Below are 25,333 nucleotides of genomic sequence, written 5' to 3' on the forward strand. Positions count from 1 at the left end.
ATTCATGGGCTACACAGGATAGGTGATCACTTATTGATTGGAAGAATGGGGAAGTTTTATCCCTGACAGGACACTTATCCCCATTTTAAAATGCAGCGACAGGTGGGACGTCTGACCACAGCCTCATTCTTTCTCTTGGGGGCTTCCAAAAAAGAGCAGCGCTCACAGCCCCTGAGGGAATGAATGGATCAGTGGTCGAGTCGCACATGAGCTCCAGTGTAATGGGGAGAAAAGCTCCACAGTCTGACGATCGCTGCAGGTCCCAGTAGTCAGACCCCCACCAATCAATAAGTTATCACTTATCCTGTGGAGAGGGGATTACTTGTTCTCCCCGGAGAACCCCTGTGAGTGCATCTCTGACGCTCTGCTCCAAGTATTTCATCTCTAAGGCCACAGCCCCACTATCAGTATTCAGTCAGGATTTTTTCTCAGGAGTGGGAGCCAAAACCAGGTGAGGAACAATCAGAGAAAAGGTAGAATAGAAACAAGTCACCAATTCTGGATTTATCACCCACTCCTGCTTTTGGCTCTCACTACTGAGAAAAAATACTGACCAAATACGGATAGTGAAGCCGTGGCCTCATGGAAAAAAATCTTTTCCTAGGTAATCTCAGCGAGAACAAATGACCGCCATACACAACATAATCCACTATAACAACACCAATAATATCACATACAAAAGGGACAAATATCACCACACCATGACCAGACCACATATTACCACCACATAGTGACCAAATAATACAATACTGATCAGGAATACAAACCACAATACTAACACTGTCACTATACATATGAGCTCTGTATATAGTGTCAGTGTACAGGTAATACAGTGATCCCCAGTGACATTATAAACAGGATCTCTGTATATATAGTGTCAGTGTACATGTAATACAGTGATCACCGGTGACATTATACACAGGAGCTCTGTATGTAGTGTACAGGTAATACAGTTATCACGAGTGACATTATACACAGGAGCTCTGTATATAGTGTATAGGTAATACACTGGTCACCAGTGACATACACAGGAGCTCTGTATATACTATATAGTGTAAGTGTACAGTAATACACTGACTCACCAGTGATGTCTCTAGGTGAAGTTCTTCATCTTTGCTTTTCCTCATCTGGCACAGTCCACCATCACTTCTTCCAGCCAGGAATCATCTCTGCAGAAAATAACACACAGTTATCAATAACTGATCTCTTTTAGAGCACATTCCCACTTTTCCCCAGGCTTCTACACTACACCAGTTGAAGAAATAAAGCGACATAGTGGCGCCCTGCACAGTAACAGGACCCCCCTTTTGTCCCCTCTTACGGAATACAGTTTCCTAAAAATAAAATTATATTACAGAAGTAATAATGTCCCTAATTGGACTCTAAAGTAATAATGTTCCCCACTCGCCATCATAAACTAATAAAGTTCCTCAATCTGGCCCCTAAACAGTAATAAAGTCCCTTGTCCAGCGTGGCCCCCCATCTATCCATCCTGACCTCCCCCCATATATCCATTCTGGTCTCCATGTGTCCAGCCTGCCCCTCTCATATATCCATCCGGGCCTCCATGTGTCCAGCCTGCCCCCCTTCATATATCCATCCTGTCCCACTCATATATGCATCCCACCCCATATATCTATCCAGGACCCCATGTGTCCAGCTTGCCGCCCTTCACCTCCATGTGTCCATCCAGGTCCCCATGTGTCCAGCTTGCTGCCCTTCACCTATATGTGTCCATCCAGGTCCCAATGTGTCCAGTTTGCCCCCCTTCACCACCATGTGTCCCCTTATGCGTCCATCCAGCCCCCCCCCCTTCAGCCCCGTGCCTCCATCCATATGTCTCCCCATGCGTCCAACCAGCTCCCCCCTTTCAGCCCCATGCCTCCATCCATATGTCTCCCCATGGGTCCAGCCAGCCCCCCCTTCAGCCCCATGTCCCCATCCATGTCTCCATGGGTCCAGCCAGCCCCCCCTTCAGCCCCGTGCCTCCATCCATATGTCCCCATGGGTCCAGCCAGCCCCCCCTTCAGCCCCATGTCCCCATCCATGTCCCCATGGGTCCAGCCAGCCAGATGTCCCCATCCATGTCCCCATGGGTCCAGCCAGCCAGCCCCATGTCCCCATCCATGTCCCCATGGGTCCAGCCAGCCAGCCCCATGTCCCCATCCATGTCCCCATGGGTCCAGCCAGCCAGCCCCATGTCCCCATGAGTCCATCCAGACCCCCCCTTCAGCCCCATGTCCCCATGGGTCTAGCCAGCCCCCCCTTCAGCCCCATGTCCCCATCCATGTTCCCATGGGCCCAGCCAGCCCCCTCCCCTTCAGCCCCATGTCCCCATGGGTCCAGCCAGCCCCCCCTTCAGCCCCATGTCCCCATCCATGTCCTCATGGGTCCATCCAGCCCCCCCTTCAGACCCATGTCCCCATCCATGTCCCCATGGGTCCAGCCAGCCCCCCCTTCAGCCTCATGTCCCCATCCATGTCCTCATGGGTCCATCCAGCCCCCACTTCAGACCCAAGTCCCCATCCATCCAACCAGCCCCCCCTTCATCCCCATGTCCCCATCCATGTCCCCATGTGACCAGCCTGCGACCCCTCCATATATGGATGATGACCAATGCTGGGAACACTCACCCAGAAAAACGTGGATATTGCACTTGACTTGAAGTTGAAGCAGGGAGAGCTGTAGCCAGACCTGCAGCCTTGTTTCCAGGGTTATGGTGAGAGAGCAGAGTGCTGGTCACCGCATACTCAGCCCAGGAGCCGGCTTAAAAGGCAAGAGAGCAGGAGAGAAGAGGGCGGTGCGCGGTGCTGGTGCGGTGTTCCATACCCGGACGGGAGCCGGTGTTACAAGGCCAATTCCAAGGGAGCAGGAGCCGGGACTGGAGAGCAGAGCGCGGCGTCGGCGTATCAAAATCCGGCAGGGGAGCAGCGAGAGGAGAGCGCGACGTCAGCGTGTCACCTGACAACACACCACTGCCAGCCACCAGCGGCAAAGCAGAGCGCGGTGCGTGTCACCGCCCATCAAGAACACGTCCTCAGTCATGTGACTATGCGCGTCACCCGCTGTCACCACTGAATAGTATGAGCGCCGCACGCGACGCTACATTTCCTTCGGCTGCGCTTTTAAAGGGCCCGCACTTTTTAAGAGCCCCCGCTACCAATTCTCTCACTCTCTCATCGGGGCCCACCGGGAATTTTTCCAGCTATCACACCAGGCCAGTCCTACACGGCGCGCTGGCATCGGGGCCCCCTCCTCAAATACTTACCTCTCCCGTTCCCAGCAACTCCTGTGTCTTCAGCGTCTTCGGAGTCTGTCGTCACTACCGTGCGCCCTCTGTCTTATCTAGCAATCCATAAGTATAATGCAAACTATGGGGCCATTCCACAGCATGGAGCAATCTATGGGGCCATTCTACAGCATGGAGCAATCTATGGGGCCATTCTACAGCATGGAGCAATCTATGGGGCCATTCTACAGCATGGAGCAATCTATGGGGCCATTCTACAGCATGGAGCAATCTATGGGGCCATTCTACAGCATGGAGCAATCTATGGGGCCATTCTACAGCATGGAGCAATCTATGGGGCCATTCTACAGCATGGAGCAATCTATGGGGCCATTCTACAGCATGGAGCAATCTATGGGGCCATTCTACAGCATGGAGCAATCTATGGGGCCATTCTACAGCATGGAGCAATCTATGGGGCCATTCTACAGCATGGAGCAATCTATGGGGCCATTCTACAGCATGGAGCAATCTATGGGGCCATTCTACAGCATGGAGCAATCTATGGGGCCATTCTACAGCATGGAGCAATCTATGGGGCCATTCTACAGCATGGAGCAATCTATGGGGCCATTCTACAGCATGGCGCAATCTATGGGGCCATTCTACAGCATGGCGCAATCTATGGGGCCATTCTACAGCATGGAGCAATCTATGGGGCCATTCTACAGCATGGAGCAATCTATGGGGCCATTCTACAGCATGGAGCAATCTATGGGGCCATTACACTTATGGAGCAATCTATGGGGCCATTACACTTATGGAGCAATCTATGGGGCCATTACACTTATGGAGCAATCTATGGGGCCATTACACTTATGGAGCAATCTATGGGGCCATTACACTTATGGAGCAATCTATGGGGCCATTACACTTATGGAGCAATCTATGGGGCCATTACACTTATGGAGCAATCTATGGGACCATTACACTTATGGAGCAATCTATGGGACCATTACACGTATGGAGCAATCTATGGGACCATTACACGTATGGAGCAATCTATGGGGCCATTACACGTATGGAGCAATCTATGGGGCCATTACAGTATGGAGCAATCTATGGGGCCATTACAGCATGGAGCAATCTATGGGGCCATTACAGCATGGAGCAATCTATGGGGCCATTACAGCATGGAGCAATCTATGGGGCCATTACAGCATGGAGCAATCTATGGGGCCATTACAGCATGGAGCAATCTATGGGGCCATTACAGCATGGAGCAATCTATGGGGCCATTACAGCAGGGAACAATCTATGGGTCCATTCTACTTATGGAGCAATCTATGGGGCCATTATACAGCATGGAGCAATCTATAGGGCCATAATACAGCATGGAGCAATCTATGGGGCCATTATACAGCATCGAGCAATCTATGGGTCCATTATACAGCATGGAGCAATCTATGGGGCCATTATCCTTATGGAGCAATCTATAGGGCCATTACAGCATGGAGCAATCTATGGGGCCATTATACTTATGGAGCAATCTATGGAGCCATTACAACATGGAGCAATCTATGGGGCCATTACAGCATGGAGCAATCTATGGGGCCATTATACTTATGGAGCAATCTATAGGGCCATTATACAGTATGGAGCAATCTATGGAGCCATTATGCAGTATGGAGCAATCTATGGGGCCATTATGGAGCATGGAGCAATCTATAGGGCCATTACAGCATGGAGCAATCTATGGGGCCATTATACAGCATGGAGCAATCTATAGGGCCATTACAGCATAGAGCAATCTATGTGGCCATTATACAGCATGGAGCAATCTATGGGGCCATTATACTTATGGAGCAATCTATGGGGCCATTATACTTATGGAGCAATCTATGGGGCCATTACACTTATGGAGCAATCTATGGGGCCATTATACTTATGGAGCAATCTATAGGGTCATTATACTTATGGAGCAATCTATGGGGCCATTATACAGTATGGAGCAATCTATGGAGCCATTATGCAGCATGGACCAATCTATGGGGCCATTATGCAGCATGGAGCAATTCATAGGGCCATTACAGCATGGAGCAATCTATGGGGCCATTATACTTATGGAGCAATCTATGGGGCCATTATACAGCAGGGGTCAAACTATGGAGCCATTATACAGCATGGGGCAATCTATGGGTCCATTATACAGCATGGAACAATCTATGGGGCCATTATACTTATGGAGCAATCTATAGGGCCATTACATCATGGAGCAATCTATGGGGCCATTATACTTATGGAGCAATCTATAGGGCCATTACAGCATGGAGCAATCTATGAGGCCATTACAGCATGGAGCAATCTATGCGGCCATTATACTAATGGAGCAATCTATAGGGCCATTATACTTATGGAGCAATCTATGGGGCCATTATACTTATGGAGAAATCTATGGGGCCATCATACAGTATGGAGCAATCTATGGAGCCATTATGCAGTATGGAGCAATCTATGGGGCCATTATGCAGCATGGAGCAATCTATGGGGCCATTATGCAGCATGGAGCAATCTATGGGGCCATTATACAGCATGGAGCAATCTATGGGGCCATTATACAGCATGGGGCAATCTATGGGGCCATTACACTTATGGAGCAATCTATAGGGCCATTACAGCATGGAGAAATCTATGGGGCCATTATACAGTATGGAGCCATTATGCAGTATGGAGCAATCTATTTGGCCATTATGCAGCATGGAGCAATCTATAGGGCCATTACAGCATGGAGCAATCTATGGGGCCATTATACAGCATGGAGCAATCTATGGGGCCATTATACAGCATGGAGCATTCTATAGGGCCATTACACTTATGGAGCAATCTATAGGGCCATTACATCATGGAGCAATCTATGGGGCCATTATACTTATGGAGCAATCTATAGGGCCATTACAGCATGGAGCAATCTATGAGGCCATTACAGCATGGAGCAATCTATGAGGCCATTATACTAATGGAGCAATCTATAGGGCCATTATACTTATGGAGCAATCTATGTGACCATTATACTTATGGAGAAATCTATGGGGCCATCATACAGTATGGAGCAATCTATGGAGCCATTATGCAGTATGGAGCAATCTATGGGGCCATTATGCAGCATGGAGCAATCTATAGGGCCATTACAGCATGGAGCAATCTATGGGGCCATTATACAGCATGGAGCAATCTATGGGGCCATTATACAGCATGGAGCAATCTATGGGGCCATTATACAGCATGGGGCAATCTATGGGGCCATTATACAGCATGGGGCAATCTATAGGGCCATTACAGCATGGAGAAATCTATGGGGCCATTATACAGTATGGAGCAATCTATGGAGCCATTATACAGCATGGAGCAATCTATGGGGCCATTATACAGCATGGAGCAATCTATGGGGCCATTATACAGCATGGAGCAATCTATGGGGCCATTACACTTATGGAGCAATCTATAGGGCCATTACAGCATGGAGAAATCTATGGGGCCATTATACAGTATGGAGCAATCTATGGAGCCATTATGCAGTATGGAACAATCTATTTGGCCATTATGCAGCATGGAGCAATCTATGGGGCCATTACAGCATAGAGCAATTTATGGGGCCATTACAGCATAGAGCAATTTATGGGGCCATTACAGCATAGAGCAATTTATGGGGCCATTACAGCGTGGAGCAATCTATGGGGCCATTACCGCGTGGAGCAATCTATGGGGCCATTATACTTATGGAGCAATCTATAGGGCCATTATACTTAAGGAGCAATCTATGGGGCCATTATACAGTAGGGAGCAATCTATGGGGCCATTATACAGCATGGAGCAATCTATAGGGCCATTATACTTAAGGAGCAATCTATGGGGCCATTATCCTTATGGAGCAATCTATAGGGCCATTACAGCATGGAGCAATCTATGGGGCCATTATACTTATGGAGCAATCTATGGGGCCATTATACAGTAGGGAGCAATCTATGGGGCCATTATACTTATGGAGCAATCTATGGGGCCATTACAGCATGGAGCAATCTACGGGGCCATTATACAGTAGCGAGCAATCTATGGGGCCATTATACTTATGGAGCAATCTATAGGGCCATTACAGAATGCAGCAATCTATTGGGCCATTATACTTATGGAGCAATCTATGGGGCCATTATACAGCAATCTATGGGGCCATTATACAGCATGGAACAATCTATGGGGCCATTATACAGCAGGGAGCAATCTAGGGGGCCATTATACAGCATGGGGCAATCTATGGGGCCATTATTCAGTATGGAGCAATCTATGGGACCATTATACTTTTGGAGCAATCTATAGGGCCATTACATCATGGAGCAATCTATGGGGCCATTATACTTATGGAGCAATCGATAGGGCCATTACAGCATGGCGCAATCTATGGGGCCATTATACTTATGGAGCAATCTATGGGGCCATTATACTTATGGAGCAATCTATAGGGCCATTATACTTATGGAGCAATCTATAGGGCCATTATACTTATGGAGCAATCTATAGGGCCATTATACTTATGGAGCAATCTATAGGGCCATTATACTTATGGAGCAATCTATAGGGCCATTATACTTATGGAGCAATCTATAGGGCCATTATACTTATGGAGCAATCTATGGGGCCATTATACTTATGGAGCAATCTATGGGGCCATTATACAGCATGGAGCAATCTATGGGGTCATTATACAGTAGGGAGCAATCTATGGGGCCATTATCCTTATGGAGCAATCTATAGGGCCATTACAGCATGGAGCAATCTATGGGGCCATTATACTTATGGAGCACTCTATGGGGCCATTATACTTATGGAGCAATCTATGGGGCCATTACAGCATGGAGCAATCTATGGGGCCATTATACAGCATGGAACAATCTATGGGGCCATTATACTTATGGAGCAATCTATAGGGCCATTACAGCATGCAGCAATCTATGGGGCCATTATACTTATGGAGCAATCTATGGGGCCATTACAGCATGGCGCAATCTATGGGGCCATTATACAGCATGGAGCAATCTATGGGGTCATTATACAGTAGGGAGCAATCTATGGGGCCATTATACAGCATGGAGCAATCTATAGGGCCATTACATCATGGAGCAATCTATGGGGCCATTATACTTATGGAGCAATCTATGGGGCCATTATACTTATGGAGCAATCTATGGGGCCATTATACTTATGGAGCAATCTATGGGGCCATTATACTTATGGAGCAATCTATGGGGCCATTATACTTATGGAGCAATCTATGGGGCCATTATACTTATGGAGCAATCTATGGGGCCATTATACTTATGGAGCAATCTATGGGGCCATTATACTTATGGAGCAATCTATGGGGCCATTATACTTATGGAGCAATCTATGGGGCCATTATACTTATGGAGCAATCTATGGGGCCATTATACTTATGGAGCAATCTATGGGGCCATTATACAGTATGAACCAATCTATGGAGCCATTATGCAGTATGGAGCAATCTATGGGTCCATTCTACTTATGGAGCAATCTATGGGGCCATTATACAGCATGGAGCAATCTATGGGGCCATTATACAGCATGGAGCAATCTATGGGGCCATTATACAGCATGGAGCAATCTATGGGGCCATTATACAGCATGGAGCAATCTATGGGGCCATTACAGCATGGAGCAATCTATGGGGCCATTATACAGCATGGAGCAATCTATGGGGCCATTATACAGCATAGAGCAATCTATGGGGCCATTACAGCATGGAGCAATCTGTGGGGCCATTACAGCATGGAGCAATCTATGGAGCCATTATACAGCATGGAGCAATCTATGGGGTCATTATACAGCATGGATCAATCTATGGGGTCATTATACAGCATGGATCAATCTATGGAGCCATTATGCTGTATGGAGCAATCTATGGGGCCATTAAGCAGCATGGAGCAATCTATAGGGCCATTACGCAGCATGGAGCAATCTATAGGGCCATTACAGCATGGAGCAATCTATGGGGCCATTACAGCATGGAGCAATCTATGCGGCCATTACAGCATGGAGCAATCTATGGGGCCATTACAGCATGGAGCAATCTATGGGGCCATTACAGCATGGAGCAATCTATGGGGCCATTACAGCAGGGAGCAATCTATGGGGCCATTATACAGCATGGAGCAATCTATGGGGCCATTATACAGCATAGAGCAATCTATGGGGCCATTATACAGCATAGAGCAATCTATGGGGCCATTATACAGCATAGAGCAATCTATGGGGCCATTATACAGCATAGAGCAATCTATGGGGCCATTTTGCAGTATGAAGCAAACTATGGGGCCATTACAGCATGGAGCAATCTATAGGGCCATTACAGCATGCAGCAATCTATGGGGCCATTATACAGTATGGAGCAGTCTATGGGGCCATTATACAGTAGGGAGCAATCTATGGGGCCATTATACAGCATGGGGCAATCTATGGGGCCATTATACAGCATGGAGCAATCTATGGGGCCATTACAGGATGGAGCAATCTATGGGGCCATTATACTTATGGAGCAATGTATAGGGCCATTACAGCATGGAGCAATATATGAGGCCATTATACACTATGGAGCAGTCTATGGGGCCGTTATACAGTAGGGAGCAATCTATGGGACCATTATACAGCATGGGGCAATCAATGGGGCCATTATACAGCATGGAGCAATCTATGGGACCTTTATACTTATGGAGCAATCTATAGGGCCATTACAGCATGGAGCAATCTATGGGGCCATTATACAGCATCGAGCAATCTATGGGTCCATTATACAGCATGGAGCAATCTATGGGGCCATTATCCTTATGGAGCAATCTATAGGGCCATTACAGCATGGAGCAATCTATGGGGCCATTATACTTATGGAGCAATCTATGGAGCCATTACAACATGGAGCAATCTATGGGGCCATTACAGCATGGAGCAATCTATGGGGCCATTATACTTATGGAGCAATCTATAGGGCCATTATACAGTATGGAGCAATCTATGGAGCCATTATGCAGTATGGAGCAATCTATGGGGCCATTATGGAGCATGGAGCAATCTATAGGGCCATTACAGCATGGAGCAATCTATGGGGCCATTATACAGCATGGAGCAATCTATAGGGCCATTACAGCATAGAGCAATCTATGTGGCCATTATACAGCATGGAGCAATCTATGGGGCCATTATACTTATGGAGCAATCTATGGGGCCATTACAGCATGGATCAATCTATGGGGCCATTATACTTATGGAGCAATCTATAGGGTCATTATACTTATGGAGCAATCTATGGGGCCATTATACATTATGGAGCAATCTATGGAGCCATTATGCAGCATGGAGCAATCTATGGGGCCATTATGCAGCATGGAGCAATTCATAGGGCCATTACAGCATGGAGCAATCTATGGGGCCATTATACTTATGGAGCAATCTATGGGGCCATTATACAGCATGGAACAATCTATGGGGCCATTATACAGCAGGGGTCAAACTATGGAGCCATTATACAGCATGGGGCAATCTATGGGTCCATTATACAGCATGGAACAATCTATGGGGCCATTATACTTATGGAGCAATCTATAGGGCCATTACATCATGGAGCAATCTATGGGGCCATTATACTTATGGAGCAATCTATAGGGCCATTACAGCATGGAGCGATCTATGAGGCCATTACAGCATGGAGCAATCTATGCGGCCATTATACTAATGGAGCAATCTATAGGGCCATTATACTTATGGAGCAATCTATGGGGCCATTATACTTATGGAGAAATCTATGGGGCCATCATACAGTATGGAGCAATCTATGGGGCCATTATGCAGCATGGAGCAATCTATGGGGCCATTATGCAGCATGGAGCAATCTATGGGGCCATTATGCAGCATGGAGCAATCCATGGGACCATTACAGCATGGAGCAATCTATGGGGCCATTATACAGCATGGAGCAATCTATGGGGCCATTATACAGCATGGAGCAATCTATGGGGCCATTATACAGCATGGAGCAATCTATGGGGCCATTATACAGCATGGAGCAATCTATGGGGCCATTATACAGCATGGAGCAATCTATGGGGCCATTACACTTATGGAGCAATCTATAGGGCCATTACAGCATGGAGAAATCTATGGGGCCATTATACAGTATGGAGCCATTATGCAGTATGGAGCAATCTATTTGGCCATTATGCAGCATGGAGCAATCTATAGGGCCATTACACTTATGGAGCAATCTATAGGGCCATTACATCATGGAGCAATCTATGGGGCCATTATACTTATGGAGCAATCTATAGGGCCATTACAGCATGGAGCAATATATGAGGCCATTACAGCATGGAGCAATCTATGCGGCCATTATACTAATGGAGCAATCTATGTGACCATTATACTTATGGAGAAATCTATGGGGCCATCATACAGTATGGAGCAATCTATGGAGCCATTATGCAGTATGGAGCAATCTATGGGGCCATTATGCAGCATGGAGCAATCTATAGGGCCATTACAGCATGGAGCAATCTATGGGGCCATTATACAGCATAGAGCAATCTATGGGGCCATTATACAGCATGGAGCAATCTATGGGGCCATTATACAGCATGGGGCAATCTATGGGGCCATTATACAGCATGGGGCAATCTATAGGGCCATTACAGCATGGAGAAATCTATGGGGCCATTATACAGTATGGAGCAATCTATGGAGCCATTATACAGCATGGAGCAATCTATGGGGCCATTATACAGCATGGAGCAATCTATGGGGCCATTATACTTATGGAGCAATCTATGGGGCCATTATCCTTATGGAGCAATCTATAGGGCCATTACAGCATGGAGCAATCTATGGGGCCATTATACTTATGGAGCAATCTATGGGGCCATTATACAGTAGGGAGCAATCTATGGGGCCATTATACTTATGGAGCAATCTATGGGGCCATTACAGCATGGAGCAATCTACGGGGCCATTATACAGTAGCGAGCAATCTATGGGGCCATTATACTTATGGAGCAATCTATAGGGCCATTACAGAATGCAGCAATCTATTGGGCCATTATACTTATGGAGCAATCTATGGGGCCATTATACAGCATGGAACAATCTATGGGGCCATTATACAGCAGGGAGCAATCTAGGGGGCCATTATACAGCATGGGGCAATCTATGGGGCCATTATTCAGTATGGAGCAATCTATGGGACCATTATACTTTTGGAGCAATCTATAGGGCCATTACATCATGGAGCAATCTATGGGGCCATTATACAGCATGGAACAATCTATGGGGCCATTATACAGCAGGGAGCAATCTAGGGGGCCATTATACAGCATGGGGCAATCTATGGGGCCATTATTCAGTATGGAGCAATCTATGGGACCATTATACTTTTGGAGCAATCTATAGGGCCATTACATCATGGAGCAATCTATGGGGCCATTATACTTATGGAGCAATCTATAGGGCCATTATACTTATGGAGCAATCTATAGGGCCATTATACTTATGGAGCAATCTATAGGGCCATTATACTTATGGAGCAATCTATGGGGCCATTATACAGCATGGATCAATCTATGGGGCCATTATACAGCATGGATCAATCTATGGGGCCATTATACAGCATGGATCAATCTATGGGGCCATTATACAGCATGGGGCAATCTATGGGGCCATTATACAGCATGGGGCAATCTATGGGGCCATCATACAGCATGGGGCAATCTATGGGGCCATTATATAGCATGGAGCAATCTATAGGGCCATTACAGCATGGAGCAATCTATGGGGCCATTATACTTATGGAGCAATCTATGGGACCATTACAGCGTGGAGCAATCTATGGGGCCATTATACAGCATGGAGCAATCTATGGGGCCATTATACAGCATGGGGCAATCTATGGGGCCATTATACAGCATGGGGCAATCTATGGGGCCATTACACTTATGGAGCAATCTAAAGGACCATTACAGCATGAAGCAATCTATGGGGCCATTATACAGCATGGAGCAATCTATGGGGCCATTATACTTATGGAGCAATCTATAGGGCCATTATACTTATGGAGCAATCTATGGGGCCATTATACAGTATGGAGCAATCTATGGGGCCATTATACAGTATGGAGCAATCTATGGGGCCATTATACAGTATGGAGCAATCTATGGGGCCATTATACAGTATGGAGCAATCTATGGGGCCATTACAGCATGGAGCAATGTATAGGGCCATTACAGCATGGAGCAATCTATGGGGCCATTATACTTATGGAGCAATCTATGGGACCATTACAGCATGGAGCAATCTATGGGGCCATTATACAGCATGGAGCAATCTATGGGGCCATTATACAGCATGGAGCAATCTATGGGCCCATTATACTTATGGAGCAATCTATAGGGTCATTACAACATGGCGCAATCTATGGGGCCATTATACAGCATGGCGCAATCTATGGGGCCATTATACTTATGGAGCAATCTATAGGGCCATTATACTTATGGAGCAATCTATAGGGCCATTATACTTATGGAGCAATCTATAGGGCCATTATACTTATGGAGCAATCTATGGGGCCATTATACAGCATGGAACAATCTATGGGGCCATTATACTTATGGAGCAATCTATAGGGCCATTATACTTATGGAGCAATCTATGGGGCCATTATACTTATGGAGCAATCTATGGGGCCATTATACTTATGGAGCAATCTATGGGGCCATTACAGCATGGCGCAATCTATGGGGCCATTATACAGTATGGAGCAATCTATGGGGCCATTATACTTATGGAGCAATCTATGGGGCCATTATACAGCATGGAGCAATCTATGGGGCCATTACATCATGGAGCAATCTATGGGGCCATTATACAGTATGGAGCAATCTATAGGGCCATTACATCATGGAGCAATCTATGGGACCATTACAGCATGGAGCACTCTATGGGGCCATTATACAGCATGGAGCAATCTATGGGGCCATTATACAGCATGGCGCAATCTATGGGGCCATTATACAGGATGGAGCAATCTTTGGGCCATTATACAGCATGGAGCAATCTATGGGACCATTACAGCATGGAGCAATCTATGGGGCCAATACAGCATGGAGCAATCTATGGGGCCATTATACTTATGGAGCAATCTATGGGGCCATTACAGCATGGCGCAATCTATGGGGCCATTATACAGCATGGAGCAATCTATGGGGCCATTATACTTATGGAGCAATCTATAGGGCAATTATACTTATGGAGCAATCTATGGGGCCATTATACTTATGGAGCAATCTATGGGGCCATTACAGCATGGCGCAATTTATGGGGCCATTACCGCATGGAGCAATCTATGGGGCCATTATACTTATGGAGCAATCTATAGGGCCATTACAGCATGGCGCAATCTATGGGGCCATTATACAGCATGGAGCAATCTATGGGGCCATTATACAGCATGGGGTAATCTATGGGGCCATTATACAGCATGGAGCAATCTATGGGGCCATTATCCTTATGGAGCAATCTATTGGGCCATTACAGCATGGAGCAATCTATGGGGCCATTATACTTATGGAGCAATCTATAGGGCCATTACAGCATGCAGCAATCTAAGGGGCCATTATACAGCAGGGAGCAATCTATGGGGCCATTATACAGCAGGGAGCAATCTATGGGGCCATTATAAAGCATGGAGCAATCTATAGGGCCATTACAGCATGGAGTAATCTATGCAGCAATTATACTTATGGAGCAATCTATGGGGCCATTAGACTCATGGAGCAATCTATAGGGCCATTATACTTATGGAGCAATCTATAGGGCCATTATACTTATGAAGAAATCTATGGGGCCATTATACAGTATGGAGCATGGAGCAATCTATAGGGCCATTACAGCATGGAGTAATCTATGCAGCAATTATACTTATGGAGCAATCTATAGGGCCATTATACTTATGGAGCAATCTATGGGGCCATTATACTTATGGAGCAATCTATGGGGCCATTATACAGCATGGAGCAATCTATGGGGCCATTATAAAGCATGGGGCAATCTATGGGGCCATTATACAGCATGGGGCCATCTATGGGGCCATTACAGCATGGAGCAATCTATGGGGCCATTATACTTATGGAGCAATCTATGGGACCATTACAGCATGGAGCAATGTGTGGGGCCATTATACAGCATGGAGCAATCTATGGGGCCTTTATACAGCATGGAGCAATCTATGGGCCCATTATATTTATGGAGCAATCTATAGCGCCATTACAGCATGGAGCAATCTATGGGGCCATTCCAGCATGGCGCAATCTATGGGGCCATTACCGCATGGAGCAATCTATGGGGCTATTATACTTATGGAGCAATCTATGGGGCTATTACAGCATGGCGCAATCTATGGGGCCATTATACAGCATGGAGCAATCTATGGGGCCATTATACTTATGGAGCAATCTATAGGGCCATTACAGCATGGAGCAATCTATGGGGCCATTATACTTATGGAGCAATCTATGGGGCCATTACAGCATGACGCAATTTATGGGGCCATTACAGCATGGCGCAATCTATGGGGCCATTATACAGCATGGAGCAATCTATAGGGCCATTATACAGTAGGGAGCAATCTATAGGGCCATTATACAGCATGGGTTAATCTATGGGGCCATTATACAGCATGGAGCAATCTATGGGGCCATTATCCTTATGGAGCAATCTATAGGGCCATTACAGCATGGAGCAATCTATGGGGCCATTATACTTATGGAGCAATCTATAGGGCCATTACAGCATGGAGCAATCTATGGGGCCATTATACAGTAGGGAGCAATCTATGGGGCCATTATACTTATGGAGCAATCTATAGGGCCATTACAGCATGCAGCAATCTATAGGGCCATTATACAGCATGGAACAATCTATGGGGCCATTATACATTATGGAGCAATCTATGGGGCCATTATACATTATGGAGCAATCTATGGGGCCATTATACAGCATGGAGCAATCTTTAGGGCCATAACAGCATGGAGCAATCTATGGGGCCATTATACAGCATGTAGCAATCTATGGGGTCATTATACAGTAGGGAGCAATCTATGGGGCCATTATACAGTAGGGATCAATCTATGGGGCCATTATACAGCATGGATCAATCTATGGGGCCATTATACAGCATGGATCAATCTATGGGGCCATTATACAGCATGGATCAATCTATGGGGCCATTATCCTTATGGAGCAATCTATAGGGCCATTACAGCATGGAGCAATCTATGGGGCCATTATACTTATGGAGCAATCTATGGGGCCATTACAGCATGGAGCAATCTATGGGGCCATTATACTTATGGAGCAATCTATAGGGCCATTACAGCATGGAGCAATCTATGGGGCCATTTTACTTATGGAGCCATCTATGGGGCCATTATACAGCAATCTATGGGGCCATTATACAGCATAGAACAATCTATGGGGCCATTATACAGCATGGAGCAATCTATGGGGCCATTATACTTATGGAGCAATCTATGGGGCCATTACAGCATGGAGCAATCTATGGGGCCATTACAGCATGGAGCAATCTATGGGGCCATTACAGCATGGAGCAATCTATGGGGCCATTACAGCATGGAGCAATCTATGGGGCCATTACAGCATGGAGCAATCTATGGGGCCATTACAGCATGGGGCAATCTATGCGGCCATTATACTTATGGAGCAATCTATAGGGCCATTACAGCATGGAGCAATCTATGGGGCCATTATACAGCAGGGAGCAATCTATAGGGCCATTACAGCATGGAGCAATCTATGGGGCCATTATGCAGCATGGAGCAATCTATAGGGCCATTACAGCATGGAGCAATCTATGGGGCCATTATACTTATGGAGCAATCTATGGGGCCATTACAGCGTGGAGCAATCTATGGGGCCATTATACAGCATGGAGCAATCTATGGGGCCATTATACAGCATGGAGCAATCTATGGGGCCATTATACAGCATGGGGCAATCTATGGGGCCATTATACAGCATGGGGCAATCTATGGGGCCATTATACAGCATGGGGCAATCTATGGGGCCATTATACAGCATGGGGCAATCTATGGGGCCATTATACAGCATGGGGCAATCTATGGGGCCATTATACAGCATGGGGCAATCTATGGGGCCATTATACAGCATGGGGCAATCTATGGGGCCATTATACAGCATGGGGCAATCTATGGGGCCATTATACAGCATGGGGCAATCTATGGGGCCATTACACTTATGGAGCAATCTAAAGGGCCATTACAGCATGAAGCAATCTATGGGGCCATTATACAGCATGGAGCAATCTATGGGGCCATTATACTTATGGAGCAATCTATAGGGCCATCATACTTATGGAGCAATCTATAGGGCCATTACAGCATGGAGCAATCTATGGGGCCATTACAGCATGGAGCAATCTATGAGGCCATTACAGCATGGAGCAATCTATGCGGCCATTATACTTATGGAGCAATCTATAGGGCCATTATACTTATGGAGCAATCTATGTAGCCATTATGCAGTATGGAGCAATCTATGGGGCCATTATGCAGCATGGAGCAATCTATAGGGCCATTACAGCTTGGAGCAATCTATGGGGCCATTATACTTATGGAGCAATCTATGGGGCCATTATACTTATGGAGCAATCAATAGGGCCATTATACTTATGGAGCAATCTATGGGGCCATTATACAGTATGGAGCAATCTATGGAGCCATTATGCAGTATGGAGCAATCTATGGGGCCATTATGCAGCATGGAGCAATCTATGGGGCCATTAAACTTATGGAGCAATCTATGGGACCATTACAGCGTGGAGCAATCTATGGAGCCATTATACAGCATGCAGCAATCTATGGGGCCATTATACAGCATGGAGCAATCTGTGGAGCCATTATACTTATGGAGCAATCTATGGGGCCATTATACAGCATGGAGCTATCTATGGGGCCATTATACTTATGGAGCAATCTATGGGCCATTATACAGCATGGAGCAATCTGTGGAGCCATTATACTTATGGAGCAATCTATGGGGCCATTATACAGCATGGAGCTATCTATGGGGCCATTATACTTATGGAGCAATCTATGGGCCATTATACAGCATGGAGCAATCTGTGGAGCCATTATACTTATGGAGCAATCTATGGGGCCATTATACAGCATGGAGCTATCTATGGGGCCATTATACTTATGGAGCCATCTATGGGGCCATTATACAGCATGGAACATTCTATGGGGCCATTATACAGCAGGGAGCAATCTAGGGGGCCATTATACAGCAGGGAGCAATCTATGGGGCCATTATTCAGCATGGAGCAATCTATGGGGCCATTTCAGCATGGAGCAATCTATGGGGCCATTACAGCATGGAGCAATCTATGGGGCCATTACAGCATGGAGCAATCTATGCGGCCATTATACTTATGGAGCAATCTATAGGGCCATTATACTTATGGAGCAATCTATAGGGCCATTATACTTAAGGAGCAATCTATAGGGCCATTATACAGTATGAAGCAATCTATGGGGCCATTATGCAGCATGGAGCAATCTATAGGGCCATTACAGCATGGAGCAATCTATAGGGCCATTATACTTATGGAGCAATCTATGGGACCATTACAGCGTGGAGCAATCTATGGGGCCATTATACAGCATGGGGCAATCTATGGGGCCATTATACAGCATGGGGCAATCTATGGGGCCATTATACAGCATGGGGCAATCTATGGGGCCATTACACTTATGGAGCAATCTATGGGGCCATTATACAGTATGGAGCAATCTATGGGGCCATTATACAGTATGGAGCAATCTATGGGGCCATTATACAGTATGGAGCAATCTATGGGGCCATTATACAGTATGGAGCAATCTATGGGGCCATTATACAGTATGGAGCAATCTATGGGGCCATTATACAGTATGGAGCAATCTATGGGGCCATTACAGCATGGAGCAATGTATAGGGCCATTACAGCATGGAGCAATCTATGGGGCCATTATACTTATGGAGCAATCTATGGGACCATTACAGCATGGAGCAATCTATGGGGCCATTATACAGCATGGAGCAATCTATGGGGCCATTATACAGCATGGAGCAATCAATGGGCCCATTATACTTATGGAGCAATCTATGGGGCCATTATACAGCATGGAGCAATCTATGGGGCCATTATACTTATGGAGCAATCTATGGGGCCATTATACTTATGGAGCAATCTATGGGGCCATTACAGCATGGCGCAATCTATGGGGCCATTACAGCATGGCGCAATCTATGGGGCCATTATACTTATGGAGCAATCTATAGGGCCATTAGACTCATGGAGCAATCTATAGGGTCATTATACTTATGGAGAAATCTATGGGGCCATTATACAGTATGGAGCAATCTATGGGGCCATTATACTTATGGAGCAATCTATGGGGCCATTATACAGTATGGAGCAATCTATAGGGCCATTACATCATGGAGCAATCTATGGGACCATTACAGCATGGAGCACTCTATGGGGCCATTATACAGCATGGCGCAATCTATGGGGCCATTATACAGGATGGAGCAATCTATGGGGCCATTATACAGGATGGAGCAATCTATGGGACCATTACAGCATGGAGCAATCTATAGGGCCAATACAGCATGGAGCAATCTATAGGGCCAATACAGCATGGAGCAATCTATGGGGCCATTATACTTATGGAGCAATCTATGGGGCCATTACAGCATGGCGCAATCTATGGGGCCATTATACTTATGGAGCCATCTATGGGGCCATTATACAGCAATCTATGGGGCCATTATACAGCATGGAACATTCTATGGGGCCATTATACAGCAGGGAGCAATCTAGGGGGCCATTTCAGCATGGAGCAATCTATGAGGCCATTACAGCATGGAGCAATCTATGCGGCCATTATACTTATGGAGCAATCTATAGGGCCATTATACTTATGGAGCAATCTATAGGGCCATTATACAGTATGAAGCAATCTATGGGGCCATTATGCAGCATGGAGCAATCTATAGGGCCATTACAGCATGGAGCAATCTATAGGGCCATTACAGCATGGAGCAATCTATGGGGCCATTATACTTATGGAGCAATCTATGGGACCATTACAGCGTGGAGCAATCTATGGGGCCATTATACAGCATGGAGCAATCTATGGGGCCATTATACAGCATGGAGCAATCTATGGGGCCATTATACAGCATGAAGCAATCTATGGGGCCATTATACAGCATGGAGCAATCTATGAGGCAATTATACAGCATGGGGCAATCTATGGGGCCATTACACTTATGGAGCAATCTAAAGGACCATTACAGCATGAAGCAATCTATGGGGCCATTATACAGCATGGAGCAATCTATGGGGCCATTATACTTATGGAGCAATCTATAGGGCCATTATACTTATGGAGCAATCTATGGGGCCATTATACTTATGGAGCAATCTATGGGGCCATTACAGCATGGAGCAATGTATAGGGCCATTACAGCATGGAGCAATCTATGGGGCCATTATATAACATGGAGCAATCTATGGGGCCATTATACAGCATGGAGCAATCTATGGGCCCATTATACTTATGGAGCAATCTATGGGGCCATTATACTTATGGAGCAATCTATGGGGCCATTATACTTATGGAGCAATCTATGGGGCCATTACAGCATGGCGCAATCTATGGGGCCATTACAGCATGGCGCAATCTATGGGGCCATTATACTTATGGAGCAATCTATAGGGCCATTAGACTCATGGAGCAATCTATAGGGTCATTATACTTAAGGAGAAATCTATGGGGCCATTATACAGTATGGAGCAATCTATGGGGCCATTATACTTATGGAGCAATCTATGGGGCCATTATACAGCATGGAGCAATCTATAGGGCCATTACATCATGGAGCAATCTATGGGGCCATTATACAGTATGGAGCAATCTATAGGGCCATTACATCATGGAGCAATCTATGGGACCATTACAGCATGGAGCACTCTATGGGGCCATTATACAGCATGGAGCAATCTATGGGGCCATTATACAGCATTGCGCAATCTATGGGGCCATTATACAGGATGGAGCAATCTTTGGGCCATTATACAGCATGGAGCAATCTATGGGACCATTACAGCATGGAGCAATCTATAGGGCCAATACAGCATGGAGCAATCTATGGGGCCATTATACTTATGGAGCAATCTATGGGGCCATTACAGCATGGCGCAATCTATGGGGCCATTATACAGCATGGCGCAATCTATGGGGCCATTATACAGCATGGAGCAATCTATGGGGCCATTATACAGCATGGAGCAATCTATGGGGCCATTATACAGCATGGAGCAATCTATGGGACCATTACAGCATGGAGCAATCTATAAGGCCAATACAGCATGGAGCAATCTATGGGGCCATTATACTTATGGAGCAATCTATGGGGCCATTACAGCATGGCGCAATCTATGGGGCCATTATACAGCATGGCGCAATCTATGGGGCCATTATACAGCATGGAGCAATCTATAGGGCCATTATACAGCATGGGGTAATCTATGGGGCCATTATACTTATGGAGCAATCTATGGGGCCATTACAGCATGGCGCAATTTATGGGGCCATTACCGCATGGAGCAATCTATGGGGCCATTATACTTATGGAGCAATCTATAGGGCCATTATACTTATGGAGCAATCTATGGGGCCATTATACAGCATGGAGCAATCTATGGGGCCATTATACAGCATGGGGTAATCTATGGGGCCATTATACAGCATGGAGCAATCTATGGGGCCATTATACAGCATGGAGCAATCTATGGGGCCATTACAGCATGGAGCAATCTATGGGGCCATTATACTTATGGAGCAATCTATAGGGCCATTACAGCATGCAGCAATCTAAGGGGCCATTATACAGCAGGGAGCAATCTATGGGGCCATTATACAGCAGGGAGCAATCTATGGGGCCATTATACAGCATGGGGCAATCTTTGTGGCCATTATAAAGCATGGAGCAATCTATAGGGCCATTACAGCATGGAGTAATCTATACAGCCATTATACTTATGGAGCAATCTATGGGGCCATTATACTTATGGAGCAATCTATGGGGCCATTAGACTCATGGAGCAATCTATAGGGCCATTATACTTATGAAGAAATCTATGGGGCCATTATACAGTATGGAGCAATCTATGGGGCCATTATGCAGCATGGAGCAATCTATGGGGCCATTATACTTATGGAGCAATCTATGGGGCCATTATACTTATGGAGCAATCTATGGGGCCATTATACAGCATGGAGCAATCTATGGGGCCATTATACAGCATGGAGCAATCTATGGGGCCATTATACAGCATGGGGCCATCTATGGGGCCATTATACAGCATGGAGCAATCTATAGGGCCATTACAGCATGGAGCAATCTATGGGGCCATTATACAGCATGGAGCTATCTATAGGGCCATTACAGCATGGAGCAATGTATAGGGCCATTACAGCATGGAGCAATCTATGGGGCCATTATACTTATGGAGCAATCTATGGGACCATTACAGCATGGAGCAATGTGTGGGGCCATTATACAGCATGGAGCAATCTATGGGGCCATTATACAGCATGGAGCAATCTATGGGCCCATTATATTTATGGAGCAATCTATAGCGCCATTACAGCATGGAGCAATCTATGGGGCCATTATACTTATGGAGCAATCTATGGGGCTATTACAGCATGGCGAAATCTATGGGGCCATTACCGCATGGAGCAATCTATGGGGCTATTATACTTATGGAGCAATCTATGGGGCTATTACAGCATGGCGCAATCTATGGGGCCATTATACAGCATGGAGCAATCTATGGGGCCATTACAGCATGGAGCAATCTATGGGGCCATTACAGCATGGAGCAATCTATGGGGCCATTATACTTATGGAGCAATCTATAGGGCCATTACAGCATGGAGCAATCTATAGGGCCATTACAGCATGGAGCAATCTATGGGGCCATTATACTTATGGAGCAATCTATGGGGCCATTACAGCATGGAGCAATCTATGGGGCCATTACAGCATGGAGCAATCTATGGGGCCATTACAGCATGGAGCAATCTATGGGGCCATCACAGCATGGAGCAATCTATGGGGCCATCACAGCATGGAGCAATGTATAGGGCCATTACAGCATGGAGCAATCTATAGGGCCATTACAGCATGGAGCGATCTATGGGGCCATTATACAGTATGGGGTAATCTATGGGGCCATTACAGTATGGAACCATCTATGGGGCCATTACATTATGGAACCATCTATGGGGCCATTACAGTATGGAACCATCTATGGGGCCATTATAGGATGGAGCAATCTATAGGGCCATTACAGTATGGCGCAATCTATAGGGCCATTACGGCATGGAGCAATCTATGGGGCCATTACAGCATGGAGCAATGTATGGAGTCACTATACAGTATGGAGCAATATATGGGGCCATTATACAGTATGGAGCACTATATGGGGCCATTATACAGTATGCAGCAGCATGTGGGGGCATTATACAGTATGGAGTTATATATGGGGCCATTTTACAGTTTGCAGCAGCATCATGTGGGGCCATTATGCAGCATGGAGCAATCTATGAGGCAATTAATGTATGGAGCAATCTATGGGGCCATTACAGTATGGAGCAATCTATGAGGCTATTATACAATATGGAGCAATCTATTGGGCCATTATGCAGCATGGAGCAATCTAGGGGACCATTATACTTATGGAGCAATCTAGGGGGCCATTATACTTATGGAGCAATCTATGGGGCCATTACAGCATGGAGCAAGCTATAGGGCCATTACAGCATGGAGCAATCTATGGGGCCATTATACAGTATGGAGCAATCTATGGGGCCATTATGCAGCATGGAACAATCTATGGGGCAATCTATGGGGCCATTATACAGTATGGAGCAATCTATGGGGCCATTATACAGTATGGAGCCATTATACAGTATGGAGCAATCTATGGGGCCATTATGCAGTATGGAGCCATTATACAGTATGGAGCAATCTATGGGGCCATTATGCAGCATGGAGCAATATATGGGGCCATTTTACAGTATGGAAGAATATATTGGGCCATTATGCAGCATGGAGCAACATATGGGGCCATTATACAGTATGGGGCAATATATGGGGCCATTATGCAGCATGGAGCAATCTATGGGGCCATTATGCAGCATGGAGCAATCTATGGGGCCATTATGCAGCATGGAGCAATCTATGGGGTCATTATGCAGCATGGAGCAATCTATGGGGTCATTATGCAGCATGGAGCAATCTATGGGGTCATTATGCAGCATGGAGCAATCTATGGGGTCATTATGCAGCATGGAGCAATCTATGGAGCCATTATACAGTATGGAGCAATCTATGGGGCCATTATACAGTATGGAGCAATCTATGGGGCCATTATCCAGTGTGGAGCAATCTATGGGGCAATCTATGAGGCCATTATGTTGCATGGAACAATCTATGAGGCAATTAATGTATGGAGCAATCTATGGGGCCATTACAGTATGGAGCAATCTAAGGGCTATTATACAATATGGAGCAATCTATGGGGCCATTATGCAGCATGGAGCAATCTATGGGGCCATTATGCAGCATGGAGCAATCTATGGGGCCATTATGCAGCATGGAGCAATCTATGGGGCCCATTATACTGTATGGAGGTTTATGTGGGGCCCATTATTCTGTATCGAGGACTATGTGGGGCCATTATTCTGTATAGAGGACTATGTAGGGCCCATTACATTTTATAGAGGACTTTGTGGTGCCCATAATTCTGTATGGAGGACTATGTGAGGGCCGGGAATTGGATGTTTCGCCCCGAACATTTCGCCCCCAGCATTTCATCCCTGGATGTTTTGTCTCTAG

The sequence above is a fragment of the Phyllobates terribilis genome, unplaced genomic scaffold (assembly GCF_046119375.1).
Source record: "Phyllobates terribilis strain yellow unplaced genomic scaffold, ASM4611937v1 Scaffold_360__1_contigs__length_1932075, whole genome shotgun sequence".
NCBI classification, from domain to species: domain Eukaryota; kingdom Metazoa; phylum Chordata; class Amphibia; order Anura; family Dendrobatidae; genus Phyllobates; species Phyllobates terribilis.